General features: G+C 36.2%; 1 pseudogene; it reads right to left on the reverse strand.

The window, feature by feature from the left end:
• Positions 1-15,209: 15,209 nt before the first annotated feature.
• LOC132520646 (14-3-3 protein theta-like) lies at positions 15,210-16,069 on the reverse strand (annotated as a pseudogene).
• Between the last annotated feature and the right edge of the window lie 9,866 nt (positions 16,070-25,935).

The raw sequence follows: 25,935 nt of genomic DNA on the forward strand, positions 1-25,935 counted from the left end.
CTAAAGAAAAAAGAGGATGCTGGGGAGTAGTGGTTTGGGACTTCAAAGGGGAGGAAGGCAATTGACATGGGGATGGAAAAGCAAATGTTTGGTAAACAAATGTTTGCTAGGCTGGCCATACAGAGACAATGGTACAAAGAGAGGAATTTTAACAAACAGCCCTTGCTAGGTTCCTCCCTGTCTACACACCTAGTTTATACTATAGCTGTCTATGGTGATAGCTACATTCTTTAGGCAGTTCTGGAAGGCCACAGTTTCCTCCTGAATCATTTGGGCCTTGACTGTTTTCAGCTCAAAATAATCTGCATGCCAAAAAGACATTTGGGGTGGGAGATTTTGCTCCCCTATAATGTGTTGAATTTTTAAAAATTAAATATCATATTTTTAGAAAGGAAGTACTTTTTTATTGTTATAAAATCTCCAGAAACCAGTTGGTCTCTAACTTTTAGAGACACAATATATTTTTGGTGAATTAATGAATATGAATGATTGCAATAACAAAATTAAATGAAAGCCTGAGTCATTTTTATTAAAGTTTTACACTTTGAACAATTTATAATATTGTTAGAACACACTAATCTGTAATTTCTGCCTTTTCAAGAATTTTATAGTAAGTCTGGACTCATTCAAATTCTGTCATTACTATTATATCTTTCTTATTTCTCTGGGTTTCTGGTAGAATAATTAACCAGAGTTTTAAAACTTGAAATGAATCTGAATTTTTATAGTCTACCTATGAAAAGAGTATGATTACTGTCGGGTATTTACTTTATCCACTTTTTTCTCCTATCAATCAATAAGAAATTGTTGATTAGTATTTTAAAATATTGCTTGTGTTCGGAAGTTATGGTGATAATTAAGGTCAAAATAAAATGAATTGCTTGTAGACAGTAAGTTTAATTTAATATCACATCAGTATATTTCATATCAAATTTTAATGTGTAACTTTACTGAAATATATGATCTCGGTCTACAGTGATATTTTCAAAGAAGAAATAAAGGATGACTATAAAGATCAATTTACCCTTCAATCTCAGGAAAGTACCTACAGACTATAACAGAGATGCAGTCTTCACTTACAAGACGGAATCATAGCATCTTAATATTTGAATTTCATGTTTATACTGGCAAAGATGAGTAATTGGTAAATGTAAGCTGCATAAACACAAATACAGTCCTCAGGACTGAATCTCTTATTCATGGTATTTTTCTGAATTATATAATTACTATATCAAATACACAGTGACTGTGAAGAGCATGTACTACCAGCTTTCTTGTGTGTGTGTATAAGATTCTGAGGATATTTGGATATTTTCCCATTAGTCTTCTAATAAATTGTGGATATGCCCAATCAGAAAAGAATGAAATACCTGGCTATAATCAGAATTTCAGAAAAAAAATCAATGAAAAAGGTGTGCTTAGCAAATCCATTTCCCTTCCAGATCCATTCTCCACTCTGTTCCATCTTATGCCACGCTCCAGGACACTGACATGTTGAAATATATCATCAGATCTCCTGTGCTCTTCCAGCTGGGGAGGCCCGGGGAATTTTGGAGGAAGAGATGAGAACATGGTCAGGGCTTTGACCCTGATTCCCTTCCTTTGAAGTCACTTCAGTCTGGCTGTCCCCCTTGAAAAGATGGCACTACTGCACTCAAAATGGCCTATTCTACACAATTCCTTTTGGTTCTGAAAACCTCTCCTACTCCACATCACCATTATACGTAGGGAGAGTAACATTTGCTTCTGTTACCAAGGTTCTGGGATTTTGCACCAATCTTTGTGTTATTCCAAGACTCCAGCCATTTTTTTTTAATTTGGCACTTTATAAATAAACCATCTTCAAATCATCTACTATGAATGTGCTATTTTCTGATGCAGCCATTGATATCAGGAGTGTCCTAAGAAACTTACCCTTAAAATGGGACTATGGGATTTGGTTGGTCATATATTCCAGGAGCTCACAGATAACCTCTATTTCAGGGAAAAGTAGGATACAAGTAACCCGTGGCATGCTGTGGCATCATAATTACTCAAATTATTACTGCTAGTAACACTGGATAAAATACAGTTGGAGGAAACGGCATTGTGACATTGACTGCTTTGACACCATGCTATGACAAAAACAGTGATCTTAAAGTTCAGATGTTCACCTGGTTTCTTCTAATGCCCCTAGAGAATTAAAATAAGGCAAAGAGAAATTTGAAACTATGAATGTGAAGCTAAGAATATATATGAAAAAACAAAATGTGCCTGTGACAGTTTTCATGAAGACTTTTATTTCCTCTACTTACAAGGCACACATGGCTGAGGACCATGCATAGGAATTTATAGTAAGGGTTGCAGTTTCATCACCAATGAAATGCCCAGCTCTTCCGCTAGTGGGGAAGGAGCAGGACCCTGAAATGTGGAGTGGGGACAATTAAACACGTATGGATGAGATCTTGAAACTTTAACTTCCCCCCCAAGTCTTCCTCCATCTGAAAAAATCAGTCCATCCTCAACTCCTGGTTGCACCTGGGACAATTAGCTTCATAAGATAATAAAATTTTTTAGAACTATTTTCTCTACTTCCCCTTCCTTTCAGATCTACAACAATACTTATACCCCAGCATTGTCCAGACAGTGAGGTACAAGGTCTATTCTAGGAGGAGAACAGTGTATATACCAAGCAAGTTAAAATCTTTCACAAATTTAAATTTTTGGATCTGTGTGGTACTTGGTTCTACATGTGTTAGACCACACACAAAATGTAAGATTCACTAGGTTCTAATCAATGGCATGGACCCTTTCACATTGGTTTCAGAATTTGCTGCGTAGGCTTGAGCACCTGTGCATGACAATAATATTCTACTATGCTGGCTAATCTAAGTCTTCTCTCAACAAAGCACTATAGTTAATGAAATTGAAAGGCAAAAAACTTCCTTGTTATACTCTGAAGGAAAGTCTTAATTCTTAAGGAAATAGACTTGTTGGAATGAATCTATTAAGTGGAATCTTCTCAGCAAGTGCCTAGCCACATCCTCCTGGGATATCTGGGAGGACATTCCCTCAACAGGACATTAAGAAATGCTTTCATGAGGGAGGCATGAGCATTCTTGATCTCTCTCGTGTTTATACTCTTTAAGCCAGAGATGCCAGTGTGAGATGCTACAATGAAAATTGGCTCAGTGACCTCAGTGGTAAGAATGGGATTCTAGAGTGGTAGAAAATGTGAGCACCATTACACAGAAACCATAGGGAGAAAATGGCTACAATAGTGTTTTGATCCATGGGAATCTATTGCTAATTACTCATAGCCTCAGATATGAAATAAATTGATTCCTAGAAGTCTACTTAAGTGCTTCTTGACATATATAGGATGATAAATTCTAGACTTGTTGAGAAAAATCTGACCCAAATTGCCATTTGGAGATTCACAGCTTAGTTATTACACAAAAGTCAGTTCAAGTCAGACCTTTCCCCATGAAAAATTTTGAGGCTATTCAGTTTGAAAAGTAAACCTGCATCAGGTTCCTCAAATGGACCCATTACCATTTTCCAGAATGATTTTAGAAAGGGAAATATCCGTAATTCAGAATTTTTCAGTTACTGGTTCTGAACTCATGCTTATCCTCAGAGACCCAAAATACTGTCATATTTTACTAGTCAGAGTAAATCTTGAGTTGTTCTAGCAGCAGTTTCAGAACATGCAGTAAAAATAGAATATATTTAATTAACAAGAAGAATTCTCATATTTGTTCCCTAGTATATGGAATAAAGGCTATTTTTGTAGGAAGAACCAAAGAGAACCCTGTATCTCTTCTCTTCCTTAAAATAGCAAACCAAACTACCATCCCTAGGGGAATTACAGAGATTAGTGCTACCATCAAGGACCTGAGATGTGCAAGGGTTGTCATTCCTAGCACAGCACCAATGAACTAGCCTGTCTGGTCAGCGCAAATACTTGATGGGTCATGGAGAATAACAGTAGATCACCAAAAACTTAATCAAGTACTGATGCCCATTGCAGCTATGGTTCTAGATCAGATATCTCTATAGGCACAACTCAACACAGATTTTAGCATTTGCTATGTAGTAAATAATTAATTTTCTAATAAAGTTAGTAAGCAAAATCATAAATGGTTTGCATTTTCATGTCAGAGAAAACTAGGTAATGTTAGTCTTGCTACAGGACTTTGTCAACTCTTTAGCTTCCTTACATAATATATAGTTTTTATTTCACTAGTTAGCTAGTACTCTAGATAACTTATTAAGACAAATTTGTGCCAGAAGGTATGGGATAAACTACAAATGTTCATGAATCTGTCTTGTTGGTGTAGTTTCCAGAAGTCTAGTAGCTTGGATCTGTCAGAATACTCTTTCTAAAGTAAAAGGTATGACCAGCCTCAAAAGAATAAGCACATGGGACTTCCCTGGAGGTGCAGTGGTTAAGAAGCCACCTGCCAGTGCAGGGGACATGGGTTTGAGCCGTGGTCCAGGAAGATCTCACATGCTGTGGAGCAACTAAGCCCATGAGCCACAACTACTGAGCCTGTGCTCTAGAGTCCATGAGCAATAGCTACTGAGCCCGCATGCCACAACTGCTGAAGCCCGCACGCCTACAGCCCCATGCTCCGCGATAAGAGAAGCCACCGCAATGAGAAGCTCGAGCACCACAACGGAGAGTAGCTCCTGCTCGCCACAACTAGAGAAAGCCCGCGCGGAGCAACGAAGACCCAACACAGCCAAAAATAAATAAATAAATAAATAAACAAATAGATTTATTTAAAAAAAATAAGCACAATGTTTCATGGGCGTGTATAGATTTTAGAGGCAAAATATCCTGTATTTGGGTGAGCTGTTTGTACCCAGACGCCAGGCACCTAATGTGCCTGTTTTCAGTGTGATCTGGAGAGAGAAATTTCACTTTATCAGATTTAGGTTGTAATATGATTGTGCTTCTACTAGGCATAATGACTCAGTAGTTCAAATGGTTTTGGAATTGTCTTTGGCATACAGATGCTGTATGATGTTTCTGGTAACCCCAGAAAGAAAATCAGAAAAATCCCTAGGGTAAGACCATGTCCTCCTCTTTTGGCAAATGTTCTACATTAGAAAAGCAGCTCCAGGATTGTAGCTGGATCCTTAGTACAGACTAAATGACTGAACATGAGATACCTAATGACCACATGAACCAAACTGCCCATTATGACAATAATCCAACAAACCTTAGCACTGGAGGTCAACAGGCAGCATTCCCTTATAAAGTAAATGTAAGATATACAAAGCAAAGCTCTATGAGGCCCTGAAGACATGCTTGAACTGCACAAGCACATAACTAAGATGCATGGCACCTGTTCCTACTGTTTCACTTCCTCTCTCTCTCTCAACCCACATTTGTGGTCTCATGGAAAGTTCCCTATGACAAGTTAATAAAAGAGGAAAAGGTGTGGGCCTTATTCATGGATGAATCTACAGTAAATTAGAACCAGATGGAAGTATACGACTAGTGCTCCACAATCCCCCTCAGAAATGGGCCTCAAAAGCAGTGGAAAGGCAAACCTTCCTGTATGGAAGTGGCTCTCCACATTATGGGAAGGGAGAATAACCTCGCATGGATCTGCTGGAACAGAACCTAGAAAAAAGTTAGAAAGTTAATGAAAAAGTGGTCTAGTAAAAGATAAATGAGAAAGATTGCTGGAAACATGAAAAGATTAATAATATAAAAGGAATTAGTGTGGAAGAAAAAAAGACTCATTCATTTTTAGAAGCAAATGTTTCTAAAAATATAGAGAAAATGAGCACCATGAAAAAAATGAAATAATTTCTTTTTAAAAATCTGCTGTCAATTATAGTCACTCTGTGACTCAGCTAAATTTCCCATTATAATTGTTTTCAGTTTCCTTGATTTGAAGGGAGCAATTGCCAACACTTGCTTAAATTTAGATCAGTGCAACAATATACTGAACTGCATTCCTGATCATATAGGAGCATAGTAATCAATAATTATTTCTGCCCCTTTTAGAAATGCTAGAAGCCTGTCTTAAATGTTAAGTTGCTGAATAGGCCATGGATCATTATCATACAGAAGCAGGAATTCATGGTCTGAAAAAGCCCACCTTAACATTCTGAGTCTTGCTACTTCATGGATCCAGGTAATGATTACTTAGGGCCACTTGCAGGGTCATGCCAAGGCTCTTGAGCTCAGGATCATTTCAGGGGCCTACAATTAGGAGAGCCCAATTATCTGGTGACTTAAATGACCCAAGTTTTACCAAAGCCTATGCCAACTTCAGTCCATCTTTGCATTTATCTTCTATAATTAATAAACTTATAATTAAGTAGTTTAGATTCTTTCTCTGATTATTAAAAGACTCAAAGACCTCTCTGTCAGAGGTCACAACAACATTGATCAAAAGTCTGCATTCATTTATTATGATTAGAAAACATATTATTTAACCAACTAAAAGTAAAAAAATACAAAGAAATATTATCAAGACCATTAAAGAGGAATATGTCTGTCCATACACAAATTTTTTAAAAAAATATTTCCTTTTTACTTAGGAATCCAACAGAGAAGTCCTCTTTGTTTCATAAAAAAGCACAAGTTGAGCATAGGGGGAAGCTGTCAGTGTGCCTTTTTAAATTCACTTTCAACATACTCTTAAATAAAGAACAAAAAGAATATTCTTACTCTCTGCTACATGGAAGTTAGAATTCCTTCATTCATTTACAAAAATTATTTGGCTTGAACTGTGCATATAGTATAGGACATGCAATTGTTTGAGGCAGGAATACCCATTAGAAAGGCTATACAAAGTCTGTTCCTGCCCTTGAACCTCCTAGAACCTAGTAAAGACTGATTGAATGCCTGCTCTGAGGTAAATCTCCAGCCCCACAAACAGTTAAACTCATAACTCCCTCAAGTACATGCACTCACAGGTACACAGGCAGCACTTAACTCTCAATTGTTATGTCCAGGCTCTGTTCTCCCTCAGGTGAGAACAGCCAAAGTATTCTCTAGTCCAAGAGTCCAACAGAAATCGCTAGGACTTGTAAATATAGCAGTAGATAATCTTTACCTGCAATGTTAGAGATTATTTCTATGTGATTTCCCTGGCCCTTTCACCTACACAGGAGCACACTTTGGAACTCTGACTGTTATCCAGTATTGTACTTTTAGAAAATCGTAACTACCACTCAAAATAAATAAACTTAAAATAATAAGTGGGAAAATGAATGAGAACTTGTAAAAGTGTTTAATAAATTTGCAGCTAAAAACTGGTATTGAATTTGATTGGTCTAACTCTGTGATTAGAATTTGAATCAAAGTATATTCTTGGGAACATCTCAGATTTCAAGGTCATCCAATCAGATTCCTAACAGTTCTTCACTGACTAGCATCAGGTTCTACAAATTTCCCTAAGAAAATATTTTTATTTAACACATTTTTATCACCAAAAACTGGACCTAGGGCTTCCCTGGTGGCACAGTGGTTAAGAATCACCTGCCAATGCAGGGGACACGGGTTCGAGCCCTGGTCCAGGAGGATCCCACATGCCGTGGAGCAACTAAACCCGTGCACCACAACTACTGAGTCTGTGCTCTAGAGCCCGCGATCCACAACTACTGAGCCCGCATGCCACAACTACTGAAGCCCACGTGCCTAGAGCTGTGCTCTGCAACAAGAGCAGCCATTACAATGAGAAGCCCATGCACCGCAGCGAAGAGTAGCCACCGCTCGCTGCAACTAGAGACAGCCCACGCATAGCAACAAAGACCCAACACAGCCGAAAATAAATAAATAAAATAAATAAATTTATTTAACAAAAAAACTGGACCTAAAGGCTTTAATAAGTGGTTTAGTTTTAGAAGGTGGTTCTTCTGAAAGTCATCAAACTGACACATGCATCAGAAATTTATATCTGGGACTTCCCTGGTGGTCCAGTGGTTAAGATTCAGTGCTTCCACTGCAGGGGGCACCTGGTCAGGGAACTAAGATCCCACATGCTGTGCAGCCAAAAAAAATTAAAAATCGTATCAGATTATTCATAACAGTGTAAGTAATGTCCTTAGGCCATTTAACGCAGAACATGAAGTTCACAGAGGTGAGTACATGGTGAAACCAAGACCTCAGATCATTTTGTTTCCAGGGACTAGAATAAAATACTATGAGGATTTAAATCCTAGGATTTTATTTGGTTGGTCAGATGTAGAGAATAAACTATGAAAATACAATAGAACTATTGAAATTATTAACTTGGAATTCTCATGTATTTTTTTTGCACCCGTAGATTATATCCTCCCTGGATAATAAAGTATTCTTTACATTATAAATTGCATAGACAACTTGCAAATGGATACAATGTATTAAATGGCTACATTGTACAATGTAAAACACATTAGTGATTATTAGAAACAGTTTTTTTAAAAACTCCCAATATATTACTACGAATCCATGTTCATAAATTCTAAAATTTATAAAAACGGATCTAGGCCATCCTTGAAACTGTCACTCATTTTTTAGATGCTTAGTAAACAGAACCAGCTGTGATTCTGATGTCTATGAAAGTAGATATAATACCTTTTCTTCTTTCTCTTATAGTCTTCTGTATATCTCTATGTTCAACAAATATAAAGATATGTTCCCATCAAACTACCAATGGCATTTTTCACAGAAGTAGAACAAAAAATTTCACAATTTGTGTGGAAACACAAAAGACCCCAAATAGCCAAAGCAATCTTGAGAAAGAAAAACAGAGCTGGAGGAACCAGGCTCCCTGACTTCAGACTATACTACAAAGTTATAGTAATCAAGACAGTATGGTAATGGCACTAAAACAGAAATATAGATCAATGGAACAGGATAGAAAGCCCAGAGATAAACCCATGCACATATGGTCACCTTATTTTTGATAAAGAAGGCAAGAATATATAATAGAGAAAAGACAGTCTCTTCAATAAGCGGTGCTGGGAAAACTGGACAGCTACATATAAAAGAATGAAATTAGAACACTCCTTAACACCATTCACAAAAATAAATTCAAAATGGATTAAAGACCTAAATGTAAGGCCAGACACTATAAAACTCTTAGAGGAAAACATAGGAAGAACACTCTACGACATAAATTACAGTAAGATCCTTTATGACCCTCCTCCTACAGTAATGGAAATTAAAAAAATATAAACAAATGGGACCTAATGAAACTCAAAAGCTTTTACACAGCAAAGGAAACCATAAATAAGATGAAAAGACAACACTCAGAATGGAAGAAAATACTTGCAAATGAAGCAACTAACAAAGGGTTAATCTCCAAAATATACAAACAGCTCATGCAGCTCAATCAAAAAAACAAACAACCCAATCCAAAAATGGGCAGAAGACCTAAACAGACGTTTCTCCAAAGAAGACATACAGATGGCCAACAAACACATGAAAAGCTGCTCAACATCACTAATTATTAGAGAAATGCAAATCAAAACTACAATGAGGTATCACCTCACACCAGTCAGAATGGCCATCATCACAAAATCTACAAACAATAAATGCTGGAGAGGGTGTGGAGGAAAGGGAACCCTCTTGCACTGTTGTTGGGAATGTAAATTGATACAGCCACTATGGAGAACAGTATGGAGGTGCCTTAAAAAACTAAAAATAGAACTATCATACGACCCAGCAATACCACTACTGGGCATATACCCTGAGAAAACCATAATTCAAAAAGAGTCTTGTACCACAATGTTCATTGCAGCTCTATTTACAATAGCCAGGACATGGAAGCAACCTAAGTGTCCATCGACAGATGAATGGATCAAGAAGATGTGGCACATATATACAATGGAATATTAGCCATAAAAAGAAACGAAATTGAGTTATTTGTAGTGAGGTAGATGGACCTAGAGTGTCCTACAGAGTGAAGTAAGTCAGAAAGAGAAAAACAAATACCATATGCTAACACACATATATGGAATCTAAAAAAAAAAGAAAAAAATGGTTCCGAAGAACCTAGCGGCAGGACAGGAATAAAGATGCAGACGTAGAGAATGGACTTGAGGACGAGGGGAGGGGGAAGGGTAAGCTGGGACGAAATGAGAGAGTGGCATGGACATATATACACTACCAAATGTAAAATAGATAGCTAGTGGGAAGCATCCACATAGCACAGGGAGATCAGCTCAGTGCTTTGTGACCACCTAGAGGGGTAGGATAGGGAGGGTGGGAGGGAGATGCAAGAGGGAGGAGATATGGGGATATATGTATATGTATAGCTGATTTACTTTGTTATAATGCAGAAACTAACACACCATTGTAAAGCAATTATACTCTAATAAAGGTGTTAAAAAATATATATGTTCCCAAATTATTTGTAATATTTCACAAGGCTTCCTTCATAATGTTCTATGGTTATTATTCTTATTTGGAAGGAATGGATGTTGAGGAGAAAAGGATGCGTTCACTTAACTACAGAACATTTTTACTTCTGGAGCTTCTAAATAGAGATAAGAAATACACAGCAACAATATAAGGAACGATTTCTTAGGAAAATGTGTACAAAATATTTTAAAGAATTTAAAATATATTAAAAGAATATACTTTTACTGTTTAATGATCCTGACCTGGTGAATTTAGGAATAAAAGGTAAACTTACTTTGATAAAAAGAAAAAAATAGAAAGAAAAAAAATAAAACCACCTCAGGAGATTTTAAATTAAAAGTTTAAAAATCACTATTATTAAAAATGTAGGGCTTCCCTGGTGGCGCAGTGGTTGAGTCCACCTGCCAATGCCGGGGACGCAGGTTCAATTCCTAGCCCGGGAGGATCCCACATGCTGCAGAGCTGCTGAGCCCATGCACCACAGCTGCTGGACCTGCACTCTGGAGCCCTTGAGCCACAGCTACTGAGCCCACATGCTGCATCTGCTGAGGCCTGCGTGCCTGGAGCCCATGCTCCACAACAAGAGAAGCCACGGCAGTGAGAGGCCTGCACGCCACAACGAGGAGTGGCCCCCGCTCGCCACAACTAGAGAAAGCCCCCGCACAGCAACAAAGACCCAACACAGCCAAAAAAAATAAAAACACATAAATAAATAAATTTATATTTTTAAAAAAGTAATATAAACATATACTTAAGGTGTCATAAGAGTAGGAATGGGAACAGAAGGAAGCAAAGGAATGTTAATAAAGTCAATACATGTAAAACAAGTACATGCCTTGTATAAAGTCTCAAGATAGCAAGTTTTTGTACTTTAAAAGTCAGTTGTCGGAGCGGCTAGGCCCGTGAGCCATGGCCGCTGAGCCTGCACATCCGGAGCCTGTGTTCCGCAACGGGAGAGGCCACAACAGTGAGAGGCCCGCATACCACAAAAAATTAAAAATATAAATAAATAAAAAGTCAGTTGAAATGGAGATTTCCAGTCTTCCTCCCCAGAGATTCTGAGTCTTTTGTTGTCTTACCCTTGACAGGCCATAGGTGATACAATTGGCCATTTACTAGTAATGCAGTGCATAGAAGCACAAGAGATATCCTAGTGAAACCCCTGGATGGTCCCCAGACGTACTCCTTTCTGCTCCCATTGTGTGACATCAAACTGAATACTTCATGGCAATTATCATTACTTCTGATATTACAGGAGCTCCTGTGTTTGTTTGCTGGTCCACAGTCAGGAGGAGGAGCTGAAAGCAGTTTGTTCCTACTCACAACATCCAATTCAGTGAAATTCTCTGTCCCCTGGCTGACTGAGTGTTACCTCCCTGAAAACCACAATCCTCAATAGATGTTGATAGGAACTAATCCTATTTCCAACATATAGTGCCTGGAACTGTATATTTTAGCTTTAGGGGATGCCCCAACAGAAAATAAACTGTTAGTTGATTACATAATGGCCTCCTAGGGAACAGCGCCTTACCCCTACAGGGTAATTGTCCCTAAGCCAGTGCTTTGGCTAAGCCTTTAGCAGTATGTTCTGTCATCCTAGTAGGTCAGTTGCATGCAGAAGACCAGTGGATCCTATCGTTATGCTTTTTATTTTTGTGCCTCCTTTACCATCAAATGGACCTCGGTCTGAAGCAACATCCTTTGGGATAACGTGTTTATAAATCAGACATTCTATAAGCACTCAGATGGTGGTGGGGGTGGACACATTGTAGATAAGAAGAACCAGCCCATATCTAGAGTAAATATTGATTGTAATTTAAAAAAAACCACTGCTATCTCATCCAAGACAGAAGGGGCCCAATGTTATCCCTCTGTGATCAGTAGCTAGTTGGTTTTCTCAAGGATTGGTGCCATATCAATCTCTGCAGCAGACTGAATAGTCATTCAGAAAGAAGCAGTAGCTAATAAACCCTGGTAAAGGAAGAATATGCTATAGAGTCCATGCATTGCCTCTATGCCTTCCACAATGGCTACTCTATTTATGGGCCCATTGTATCATCTTGAGCTGGCATTTTAGGATTCAGATCTAAGCACTTTACCACTCTTTCAGTTAGTAGTGGGGAACGATCCATGAAGCTGAAGGTAGGAGTTGAAGTGCAAGGGTAGTAAATACCACGGGAATCTGGACTATTTATTCAAGTAATTTTCTTGTGCCTTCTGGACTTAAGCTGGTTCAATCTCAATTATAAAATTTCTATTAGCCAAAGGGTTGTTGTACTCACAGTGGAATTTATGACCCAGAGAATCTGATAGTATCCAGGTTATTCCAGCTAGCAGTCATTAAAGCTATCACTTGCTTAGGTTAATGTAATCTACCTAATGTATTTGGTTTTTACATGTACTAGAAAGACAAAATAAGCAGGGAAATTATGGGAACCACCACATCTGACTTTTTCAAGTTATAGATGGCACAGATTCTGAAATTTGTGTCTTTTGTATGCTGTAAGAGAGAGAAATCGAACCTAATTTTCTTCTAGCTGTTTTCACATTAAATAAACTATTCTTTCTCACTGGATTTATATTTCATCTTAGATATACATAAATTATCATGTATACCAGAATCTATTTACAGTCTGTCTTTACAGACCAGTTCTACTGATTTATTCCTATACTAATAATATGTAGATTTGATTACAGTAACTCTGTAGTATGTTCTGAAATCTGATAAGTAAATCCCAACTCAATATAGTTATTGGTAATAAAATTTTTGGCTAATCTGAACCATAAAGTCTTGCAGAACATCTTGAGGTTATTTTATTCGATCTATATCTCCTCAAACAGTGTTTGAATTCTAAAATATTAGTCAAAGAAAATGTAACTCATATACATTGTCTTCTCATCTAAGAACATGACTGTATTTCCTTTTGCCGTATCTTATTTTATATCTGTCTATTAAATTTAAAATCTGTTTTCCTTGAGTTCCATAGCTTTCTTGGTAAAGTTATTCTATCTTTATTATAGATCTTTATTTCCAGTATCAAAGAAAGCTATTGCTATTTGTTGTATTAATAACACTACATTACCACATTATCTTATTAGTTTTAACAGCTTTACTGAAATATAATTAAAGTAAAATAAACTGTACATATTTAAAGTGCACACTTAATAAGATCTGGCATGTGTATGTACCTGTGAAACAATCAAGATATTGACTATATTGATCACTCCCAAAAGTTTTCTTATGCCCTTTATCACACCTCTTTCCCACCCCATTCACTCCTGTCCTTCTACTGCCCCATTTCCAACTATTATTCTGCTTTCTGTCACTAGAGATTAGTTTGCATCTTCCAGAATGCTATGTAAGTGGAATTTAACATTATGTACTGATTTTAGCCTGATATCATTCACTCAGGATAGCTAGCTATTTTCAGAATCACTCTTTTTGTAACAGGTATCAGTAATTCATTTCTTCTGATTGAAGAAGATTGTTCCATTATGTTTGTTTAGTCATTAACCTGTTGACGGCTATTTGGTTTGTTACCAGTTTTTGAACATTAGAAATAAAGTTGTTACAAACATCTGTGTATAAGTCTTGGTATGGACTATGCTTTCATTACTATGTGTGGAACGCAGAGCAAAATGCTTAGATCTCATGGTAGGTGAATGATAAACTTTTTAAGAAACTGTCAAACATTTTCCAACATTGTTGTACAATTTTACATTCTCACCAGCAGTGTACGAAACTTCCAGCTTATTCATATCCTCATCAACACTTGGTATGGTCAGTCTTTTTAGTTTTAGACATTCTTACAGGTTTACAGTGGTATCACATTGTAATTTTAATTTGCATTTCCCTAATAAAGTTGAGCATCTTTTTTGTGTTTATTTGCTATCCATATGTTTTCTTTATTGCAAGAACTTGTTCAAATCTTTTGCCACTTTTTTTTTTTTTGGTTTACAAAATGTAATTTTATTTTATGCTACTCTGCTATTACATAGGGCATAACATTTTCACAAGGCTTTTTTGGGACTACAGTCAATGATTATTAGAGCAACATACAATAGTGGTCCAACTCTCTAAATAACAATCACTAGACAAATTGGACACCCTCTCACATGTGTACAAATCTGCATGGAAAAGTACTAAAGTTTTAGACTTGGACTTGTGTACTTTATTTCCCCTTTCTAGTGTATTAAGAAATGACATGCACTTTCATTTGCCAAAAGCAATGCTTGTATTTTGGCAGCAACATGCTACTTCCATTACATAGTAAAGGGAATACCAGAACTACAAAGGCAGGAGATGTAAGTGAATTTTTATTGGGAAGGGAAGTTGTCAACTTAAACAGCAGCAAATGAAGAGTGAATGAGGAAAGTCCCTGTTGTCACAGATACACAAGACCTCCATCATATATGATACAGGAGGCATTTTAATTTGTGACCCCCAGCCTCAAAATGTCAACTGTTTTTCCATTCAATCTAATACTTCTGGATTCCTACCAAAAAGGAATATATTAAGAGGATAGAAAAGTTGCTTACTGAAAGAAAATCCCCAAAGAAGAGTGAGGGAGGGAATGTAGAAGTCAAGAAGTTATGTAGAACACTCTTTAAATTGTAATTAACTACATTTTCATATTTTCACAGTAATACAAAACACAGTCACGTGCAGAACTGGTTCAGGTTACTTAAATACCAGATAGATTTTTAGTTCTCTACATAAGTGTTTGGAAGTTACTTGTGTTTTTATAAAATGAAGCTATTAATACTTTTCTACAGCAGTAACTGCACACTAGGAAGGTCAAGACAAACACAAATCAAGGAATGGAGTTTCCCCAAAGCTGCAGTATGAAAAGACTATAAACAGTTGATTCCATACACATGAGTGTGTTTCTTTGCTATAGGAAATCCAAATGGAATAAGGAATGGAGATGAGTAAAAAGGTTTCTTGAGGGGAAGAAGGATGACACCCTGTATGCACTTAGTTCTCTGCCCCTTCTGCCACATCACATTCTTCTCCTGCACTGTCTGATGTCCATTATGTTAGGTTGTCTCTAAGCAACTGCATGATGAGGGTGCTGTCTTTGTATGAGTCTTCATTCAGTGTATCAAGTTCTGCAATGGCTTCATCAAAAGCCATTTTAGCTAGTGTGCAGGCAAGTTCTGGGTTATTAAGGATCTCATAGTAAAATACAGAAAAGTTAAGAGCCAGCCCCAGGCGTATTGGGTGTGTGGGTTGCATCTCTTTCTTGCTTATATCAATAGCCTCTTGGTAAGCTCCTTGGGAATTATCTATTGTTTGTTTCTGATCATCACCACAAGCAACTTCAGCAAGGTACCGGAAGTAATCTCCCTTCATCTTCAGATAGAAGACCTTACTCTCTGGATTAGTTGCATTGGCTATTAAATACTTATCCAACAATTCCAGGACCGTGGTGCAGATGGACCTCAGTTCGGACTCCACTTTCTCCCAATAGTCCTTAATCGGCTGCAACTTCTTGTCGGAGGTGTTGGTCTTCTGCTCGATGCCCGAGATGACCCTCCAGGCAGACGTGTGGCCCCCGACGTTCTTGTAGGCCACCGAGAGCAGGTTGCAACCTCGTTGGACAGCTCCGCGCCCTGCTCCATCACGGCTTTCATGCAGGTGGCCATGTCGTCACAGCGCTTGGCCTGCTCAGCCAGCTTGCCCTTCTGGATCAGCTCCATCTTTTCCATGGGGCCGGGAACAGGACAGCGAGGGCAAGCACCAACCCGGATGGCAAGGAGGAGTCTCTTTTGCCACTTTTAAATTGGAATTTTTTATCTTATTATTCAGATTTGAGTTCCTAATATATTCTGACAATCATTCCTTTATCACATATGTGATTGGCAAATATTTTCTCCCAGTCGTTGGTTTTCATTCTTTTAACAGTCTTTCAAAGAACAGAAATTTTAAATTTTGATGAAGTTTAACTTATTAATTTGTTTTTTTATGGATCATGCTATTGATGTTGCAACACAGAGTAACAAAGGTTTTTCCCTCATGTTGTCATCTAGAAGATTTACAGTTTTAGGTTTTCAATCTAGGCTGATGATCCATTTTGAGTTAAACTGTGTGAGATGGTTGAAATTCATTGTTTTGCATATGTGTTTTCAGTTGTTGCAACACCATTCCTTGAAAAGGCTATCCTTTCTCAACAGAATTACCTTTGCAACTTTGTAAAAATTTAATTGTCAATATATGAGTGAGTCTATTTCTCAGCTCTATTCTTTTCTACTGACCTATACATCTATTTTCATGCCAGTACCAATCAAAACATTACTGTAGCTTTATAAATCGTATAATATCTTAAAATCAGGTAGTATTAGTTGTCAAATTTTACCCTTTTTCAAAGTTGTTGGCCATTCTAGGTCCTTTGCATCTTCATATAAATTTTAGAATCAGTTTATCAATTTCTACCCAAAAAGAAAATAGTCTGCTTGGATTTTATTGGGATTTAGTTGAATCTATAGATAAATTTGGGGAGAAATGACATTTTAACCCTATTGAGTCTTCTGACCCATGAACATAGTTTATCTCTCTAGATCTTTTTAAATGTTTCTCAGCAGGGCTTTGCAGTTTTCGTTAGATTTATCCCTAGTGGTTTCACATTTCCTGATGCTGATGTACATGGAATTCTTAAATTCCAATTTGTTGAGTGTTAAAAATATATAAGATTTCAAAAGTTTTTTATACATTAATACTTTATACTGAACTAAAGATTAAAGGAATATTCTAAATGCTTCTAGTAGGGAGGCAAAGGGGAGGTGATAAAAATCTGACTGTGCTCAGACTTCTTACTTGAAACTGTTGAAGCCAAACTATAATGCCTTTGAAGTTTGAGGGATAAATTATTTCCAATTTAAAATTCTATTCCAAGTCAAGCTATCATGAAAGTTTGGAAGTAAAATTAAAAATGTTTTCCAACAAAAGAATAACTAATACAGATTTGTTCAGCATTATCTTAATTTTGTACTTACTGTATATCAGCATAATTATAATAGCTCTCATTCACTTTTCAATTTTTCTTCATAAATATCAACAATTCTGAAAGTCTGCCTTATATGCTCCATAAGGAAGATCCTAAGGTTATGTTCCTGCCCAACAATGACATAAACCATTAAAGAAGACTCAGAATTCAAGAAACAGAAGATAATGTAGGAAAGTAATAAAGAGAAATTATAATGTGACTGATTAGAAAAGGAATTACCAAAGAAAGGATTTTCATTCCTGGAAATAGTCAAACAGTCATAATAACTATCTACCTTGGGTTTTGTAGAGAAATCTATGGGAGGGCTAGATTAGGTGAACTGTGGTCTCCAAAGTTAAAAAAATCTTCTATTGTAAAATAACAGTTCTTTGATTATGATTCATAAATGTCTGCTTCTTTTATTGATGCTAATGTCAATGCTAACAACTTACATTTAAAGTTAGCATATATTTTTCCCTTTATTCTGAAGCAATATTTAAGAACTTCAGTAAGATTGAGTAAAACTTTTTAAAAGTTATGAAATAGTGAATATAGACTAGCTTGTTTCATAAAGTCCTAGGGAAACAGATATGAAAGAGATATCAAAGTTTGTCTGCCCTTAATAATGATAATGGAATTACATTTTTTTTTTTTTTTTTTTTTGCGGTACACGGGCCTCTCACTGCTGTGGCCTCTCCCATTGCAGAGCACAGGCTCCGGACGCGCAGGCCCAGCGGCCATGGGTCACGGGCCCAGCCGCTCCGCGGCATGTGGGATCCTCCCGGACCGGGGCATGAACCCATGTCCCCTGCATCGGCAGGCGGACTCTCAACCACTGCGCCACCAGGGAAGCCCCATTTGTGTTCTCTTGACCTACTTCTCTGATAACCGATAAAGCCTGTTGATAAGAACACAAGATTACATATAATTATCTGTAGAGTAATAACTGTCTATATGGATATTAAAACTATAACTTTGACGCTGGGTGTTACACTCATTCAAAAGAGTTTAGCAAACTTTATGTAAAAATTTTAATCTCCATGAATAGAAAGCTTGTCAGAAGTTATTAAAAAAAACAAATTGAAATTCCCATTAAAAAAAAAAGATTTCAGTTAGACTGAATCATCAACATTGTCTAAAGACTGATGGAAAGATTCAGTTAAAAAAAATAAAGATGAGATAGGATTCTTATGAAAAAGGAATCTTATTCTTGCTTAGTTCAAATGCATTCATTCAAAAATAACTTATTAAGCACCAAGGATATTCCAAACACATGGTGACCATGATGATCAGGGGGAAAAGCTACCTTAAACTTCAGACAGGAAAATGTCAAAGAAAGTAGTGAAAGATATAAATGGTCATGTAGTTTCAGACTCTAAAATGGGAAAGTTCAGAGTTTGGAAATCACTTGAAATTGAATTTCCGCCTATGGAATTACAAGAACACTTATCAAGGAGAGGATCTGAAGATTCATAGTGGCTCCATAAAGATCACTTGGATGGTTTTAAGTTTTAAATTTATATGTAGAAAAGAGGTATAGAGGCATATAACCAAGCACAAATATGAAAGAAACATGAGCCTGTGAGAACAGTGCCAGAAAACCGAGAATGAATTGAGGTTTGTGAATAAACTGCATAAGGAAAATAAAACATTTTTAAGTTACATTTATATCCAGAGCAAGAACAAAGAGAATTTACCTGTAATATGTCTGGCAAGATTTTATAAATTGAACAAGTGACACAAAATGGGATTTGGAAAATTCTATTTTACTTCCATATTCTCTGACCAGAAGAATAATTTTTAGCCTAGAGAAGGCTGAATAATACAGGTAAAAGCAATTGAACCTCAGGATATGTAAAGAGATGATAAGATAGCATTTAGCTTCTCTAAATGATTTCAAGTCTCCAGGCCTAAAAATATTACATACTAGAGTATGGTAAAAACTTACAGATGAGATAGTGAACTGCAGGAACGGAAATTTCTTATCTTTCAGCCACCAAGGAAAATGGGAGATATGACTAGGAATCCAGTTATAAACATTTAGTCTTGACTTTCAAAATGAAAGGAAGAGATAGTGTCTTGGAAGAATTTATTATTATAATTTGTGTGTTTTCACACTGCTCTAAGCCAGTAGCTAGTCCATTAATACATCCATGTCTCTGGGATGGTTGCAGATGGAAAGTAGACAGATCTTACGATCAGTGGCTCCTTCAGTCTTTTGTGAAAACCTACGTTCCTTAAAGAGAGGGTGTTGGGTTGCAGATGCCATTAATGCTCACCTAATATTCAAAATATTCTCTACAATTCCTAGACTCCCTGGCATTTGATTTGGGACCATGTGACTAGTTCAGGCTAATAAATTAAGAGTAGAAGCAAAATATTTTATTTCCAGACCAAGGCAGTTAAAAGTCAAATTCTTCCTCTCACTCTCTCTCTTTCCCTGCCACAAGTTGAGATGGTGGCAGCATAAGATGGAAGAAGTCTGGTTCCTTGAGTGACTACAGAAAGGACAACCTATGACAACTCACATCAGACCTTATGTGGATAAAATATAGCCTTTAGTTGTGTTAACCTACCCATTTTTCATGGTATCTTAAGGTAGCTAGCATAAATTTCCTTACTCTCTGAGTATAGTTACTCATTTAACTAAAAAGTTTAGAGACAGATAAAGCCTTAGACGTTGCCAGACTAGAATTTTCATTTCATTTATAAGATGTTTTGTCAACTATGTGTTTTGTCTTCACCCTTAGGCTGGCATCCCTCATGTTAGCAAAGTAGCTATAAGCAGTTACAGGCCTCATATCTGCACATCTTATCATCCAGAGCAAAAGAAAGAGACTTCTTTTTCCTCAACCTAACATTCTATCCAATCAAAGAAGATCTATTCTCTGACTGAGCTATCCATGAACCAAGAACTGTGACATAGTTAAATTATGCCAACTAGCTTCAACAAATCAGGGCTAAAGCCTAAAGAAGATATGAATCAAGCCCTCCCAACCTCATAGCTGGTACAAGTCAAGGGGAAGTTGGAATGGATCTTGCAGAGAAACAGCAATGAAATATACTAAAGAGGTCTGGAATATCCTTAGATCATTTTACTTTATCTTATTGAAAATGTTCATAATGATTTAATAGCTTATTTAGTGGATTCATAAAGCTTGTAAAGAAAGTCATTATGTTCGACAATACAATAAAGTTTCAGAATAATGGTTCAAGTCTAACAACATAAACATTTCTTAAATAGAAATTAAAAAACTAATATGTAAGATATTAGTAAGAACCTGGACTTGGATTTTTAAAAATTATACAAATACAGGTCCAGTAGGTAAAGATTATTAGTACCTCCTGTAAAAGATTAGGGGATTATAGTTTAACAGGAAACACAAGCAGTCAGCAATGTGATGAGACCATCCAATAAGGTCAATGTTAAATTGCACAAATGGACATAGAAAATCTCCAATGATACAGTGGAAAATCTCATGATATTCTATATAAATGAGACCACCCTTAGAATCTATGTAAAATTCTGGAATCACAATTTAAGAGGAATATTGAAAAATCAGGAACATCTGAAGAAGAATGAACAAATTAATGAAATTGAAGCTGTATCAGTTTTGGAGCAGTTGAAGGAAATGTGGAGGATGCTTAGCCATGAAAAGAGGGGCTTAAGAAGAATTTGTTAACTGTCTTCAGACTTCTGAAATGCTGTATATTCATGCACATACAACTTGTTTGGAGGGAATCACTAGGACAAAAGAACTGAAACACAAAAAAACAGATTTCAACAGTATACAGAGAAGGCTTTTGTAACAGTTATAGATATGCATGAATGAAAGAGGATGCCTCAGCGCAGAAAGCTTTCTCATCACCAGGGTGAGTTCAAGAAGTAAGACTAGCTTGTCAGATGTGATATGGAGAAGATACAAGCCTGCAGTGATACTTGAACAAGACAATTTTTATAATCCCTTTAATGTCAGTTTTCTAGGATAATATGAAATAAGCTAGATTTCACTACTATGTAGAAGTAGTCTATTTTAAAGCTTAATTCCCTAAAGATGCTGCAATTCCACCATATAGCTTCAGAGAAACAGAAAGAAAATGTCAACTTTAAACTATCTCTACTTTTCTAGCTCATGAGAGATTTCATAAATTTTATGATTTCTAATGACACAGAGAACATGTCATATTTCCATTAAGAAACAATTTCATATAAGTTCATATCGACCCATGAAATGTCACTCTCTGATCGTTAACTGCAATGACAACATTGGCTAAAATAGAGTGCTTTTAAAGAACTCTATCCATATCATTGGTTTAAGAATAGAGTGTCTCCAAAGGCATTCACTCAGGGAATAACAACTCAGAGAGATAAAACCAAGCCAAGAGAACAGTGGATAATTTCTATTAGCAGTGCATTCACCTTGAGAAATCACCAGCCTCTCTTTGACTTTTCTAACTATGACCAATTAATTTCGAATGAATTTTCTACAGCTCTTCTCCTTTACCCTAAAAAAAAAAAAAACACATAATATCAATTTGTGGCATTGTATTTCCTTTTGTCTGGGATGAAGCCACCAAACACTAAAGGTTAGAGTCTTACATAAATTTAGATAGCAGGACTAAATGAAAATGAAGCTCTTATTAATGGAAAATAATCTCATTGGAATAAACAGACAAAAACTAATTTATAATACAGATTCCCTACACCAAGCAGTATCTACTGAAAGCCCTTTATCTAAAGTATCGACAAACTACTCACACCTTTTAAAGAGATCTTAAAAATACACGAAAGGTATTCTGGAGAAAGTTTAGGTCTACAGATGTGAAAGAATTTCCCATAAAATTACATAATCTGCCTACAACCAAGTTTTTTCAAAGTTACATTGTTTTCATAAAGTTAAAACTGCCTCTTCCTATGCTTCTGTGTAATGCCTAAGAGGCATTACTCTTTGGAAGCTTTCTAACGGCCTATGTGAAATAAACTGGTAGACTCCATCACTCTAAACAACCTTACTAATTTTTGAAGGAAACTTTAAAGACTTTGCATTTTACAAAAAGTGAATTATTTAAGGTCATTTATTACACGCTCTCTCTGTTTTCAGCAGGGCTGATCTAAGAAGCAAAGAGAAGAAAAACTGCCCCCTTAAGCTCATGTGAGCTATTTTGCAGGGAATAGTTCCCTGTTCAAGAACAATTTACTATAAATTTTTATTATCCCTTTTATGGAGCTAGGGGAAATATTTAAGAGCTACTCTTTGAAAAGCACAAATAAGTGGTAAATGTGGCTTTCAAAGCATTGACATGTATTTGGAATTAAACTACTAACTACATCAGATTACTTCCCAAATTGATAAAAATGAATGCTGATTCTATTTTTTAAATCAATTCAAACTTTTGATGAATTACATTGTTAAATAGTTGTGTTTAGACATTTTTCAACTAGTATTTTTACAAAAAGCAGAAAAAAATTCATACATTTTACAACTTAGTAACATGGACATTTCTAAATTTCATGTTCATTTAGCTAATATCTAACAGGATTTTTAAAATTTGTAATATTACTCATCAGTGTAACAAGAAAAATCCTTTCTATTTATAGTACTCAAGGCCCAGTTCTAGAACATCTGAGTTTTAGTCCCTTATCATTAATTTGAGTCTGGGGTAGATGGGTGAAGAACTTGGTTTCTCAGGGCCAATTCAGCTATGTAAAGGAAGGAAGTGGGCTCATGCTAGGTAGGATGTATCCAAACCTGGGGGCTCTTGCCCTGGCTAATGAGAAAAATACTACCTGAATCAAGCATATTGTTTCTATATAGGAATTAAGAAATTTTCCCAAAGAAGCCACAACTTAGATTTTTGTGTAAAATTTCTCACTTTTGCAATTGACATCAAGATTGACGTCAAGAACTGACCTCAAGAATTGACATCAAGATTTTCAAAACACTATGCAGAACAATGTTATGAGAACTAAGCAAAACACACATGCAGATGAGGGAAACTTCACTTCAGTCTACAAGAGAATGTTTCGCACCTATGGTCTAGAGAATGCACAGGGCATCAAGAAAAAAACCTCATAATTCTTATTTTCAGACTCCCGCTTCACATTCTTCCCTCTTTTCACATGCTTATTCTCCAAATGCTACCTCTTTTTCCTTCCTTCCCAAGCCACCCCAGCATGTCCTTCTTCCTTGAGGAAAAACAACTAAAACTTCAGGAACATAGAAAGAAGTATATTAGAAAACCAAATCTGAGCTATTTAAATAGGTACTAGAGTCCACTGTGATTCATTTTCTAAGAGTAACTCATAGCTCTCTCCAGGTGTTCCTACCTGGGCTTAGAATTAACCTTAATTGTGTGGCATAATCTTCAATCGTAAAACACAAAGCACTAGAAAAACTTTCAGTATGAATACAATCATTTAGTAGAACTTGACTTTCATATTGATATATGAATCTTCTATACTCCATACTTATAATTAAGAATGATAATAGAGAGACATTAGAAGTTGTAAGTTTGGCAGACCAAAAAGATTGATACAGTCTAGTAAGGATGTGTTCACCTTGGTTTCCAACTCAGTGTGCAAACAAACATCATAAAACATAGGAAAACAAGGAACAACTTCCCTGTACCTCTCTAATTACTTAGGAAGACATACCTGAAGGTTTAGTGGTGAAAGAAACCCCCAAAAGAGTAAGAACTGATAGTAAAAGCCCAAGGCCCCAAGTTTGTTGTCTTTTCTTCATTTAGCCAGAAAAAGGCCTCGATTATACTGCTTGCTAAGACAGTTACTTTCTTCCCTGTCTAATAAAAGAGTTACAGTATAGGAATTACAGTCCTAATTGTAATATATCACATATGAAGACAGAAGAGTTGCATAAAGGAGAATTAACATTATTTTTTAAGGTTGAAAATTAAAGAAATACACAGCAGGGACTAAAGGAGTTTAGAAAAAGAAAGAATTTTATTAGAGTGAACAAGGAAACCTTGTATATGAGAGAAAACTCAAACTAGAACATGAGGGAAAGTACTCTTGTTACACAACTAAAAGAGCACAATTCATTGCAGATTCAGAAAATTAATGAACTCACTGTTGGGTTGAGAGAACTATTTTATAGGGTTGAAGGGATTTGTGAAGGGACACAATAAATGTTGAGGCTGACGTGATAGACAGGGATCAGTATACGAGTTGTAAATGCCAAATTTCAGGCTAAGTTCAAACTTTTTTAGGCATTAGGTTTGGCCACCAGTACTTTCTGTGAGGAACTGGAAACAGCTACAACTAAATTTGAATTTTCAGAAAATACATGGTGAGACACTTTGGAGACATAATTTGAAACTTCTTTTCCAACCTGGTTTGGCAAAAGCACAAATCAATCTACCTTTAATGCAGACTGAAGGTCCATCGGCTCAGGCTAGCCCACCCAAAAGAGCATACTGAATTACCATTGCTCATTGATGCACCTGTGCCTTTTGAATCGTTCTTCTAAAAAATTGTGTATTTTCAACTGTAAACTGCTCTAAGGCAGCATAAAAGATACCATTTATAAGAAAAATAATTTTGTATATTTACATATACAATCCACTCAGCATTTTAAAAATGTTATTGAAATATAGTCCATGTACAGTATTATATTAGTTTCAGGTTATTACATAGTGATTTAACATTTGCCTACATTACGAAATGATCACAACAATAAGTCTAGAAACCATCTATCCCTATAAAAATTTATTACAACATTATTGACCACATTCTTTATGCCGTGTATTATACCTCCATGGCTTATTTATTTTATAACTGGAAATTTGTACCTCTTAATCCCCTTCACCTGTTTTGCCACTCCATCCCTCTTTCCTCTAGCAATCACAACAATCTCAGTATCTATGAGTCTGTTTTCATTTCGGTTTATTTGTTTTGTTAGATTCCACATGTAAGTGAGATCATATGGTATTTGTCATTCTCTGTCTGACATTTCACTTAGCATAACACTCTCTAGATCCATTCATATTGTTGCAAGTGACAAAATTTCATTTTTTTATGGCTGAATAATATCTATATCTATGTATCACAATTTCTTTATCCATTCATCAATCAATGAACACTTAGGTTGCTTCCACATACTGACTATTGTAAATAAGACTAAAATAAACATTGGTGTGTGTATATCTTTTCTGATTAGTATTTTTGTTTTCTTATGGTGAATAACCAGAAGAGAAATTGCTGCATCACATGGCAGCTCTATTTTTAATTTTTTGAGGAATCTCCATACTGTTTTCCACAGTGGCTGCACCAATTTACATTCCCACCAACAGTGCATAAGGATTCCCTTACTCCACATCCTTGACAATGCTTGTTATTTGATATCTTTTTGATTCTGACATGTGTGAGGTGGTACCTCATTGTGCTTTTAATTTGCATTTCCCTGATGATTAGTGATGTTGAGGACTTTTTCGTATGCCTGTTGGTCATCTATATTTCTTCTTTGTAAATATTTCTACTCAGGTCCTCTGTCCATTTTTTAATCAAGTTGTTTGGGTTTTTTTTGATGTTGAGCTCTATGTGCTCTGTGTATATTTTGGATATTAACTGCTATT

This window comes from Lagenorhynchus albirostris, chromosome 5 (assembly GCF_949774975.1).
Source record: "Lagenorhynchus albirostris chromosome 5, mLagAlb1.1, whole genome shotgun sequence".
NCBI classification, from domain to species: Eukaryota; Metazoa; Chordata; class Mammalia; order Artiodactyla; family Delphinidae; genus Lagenorhynchus; species Lagenorhynchus albirostris.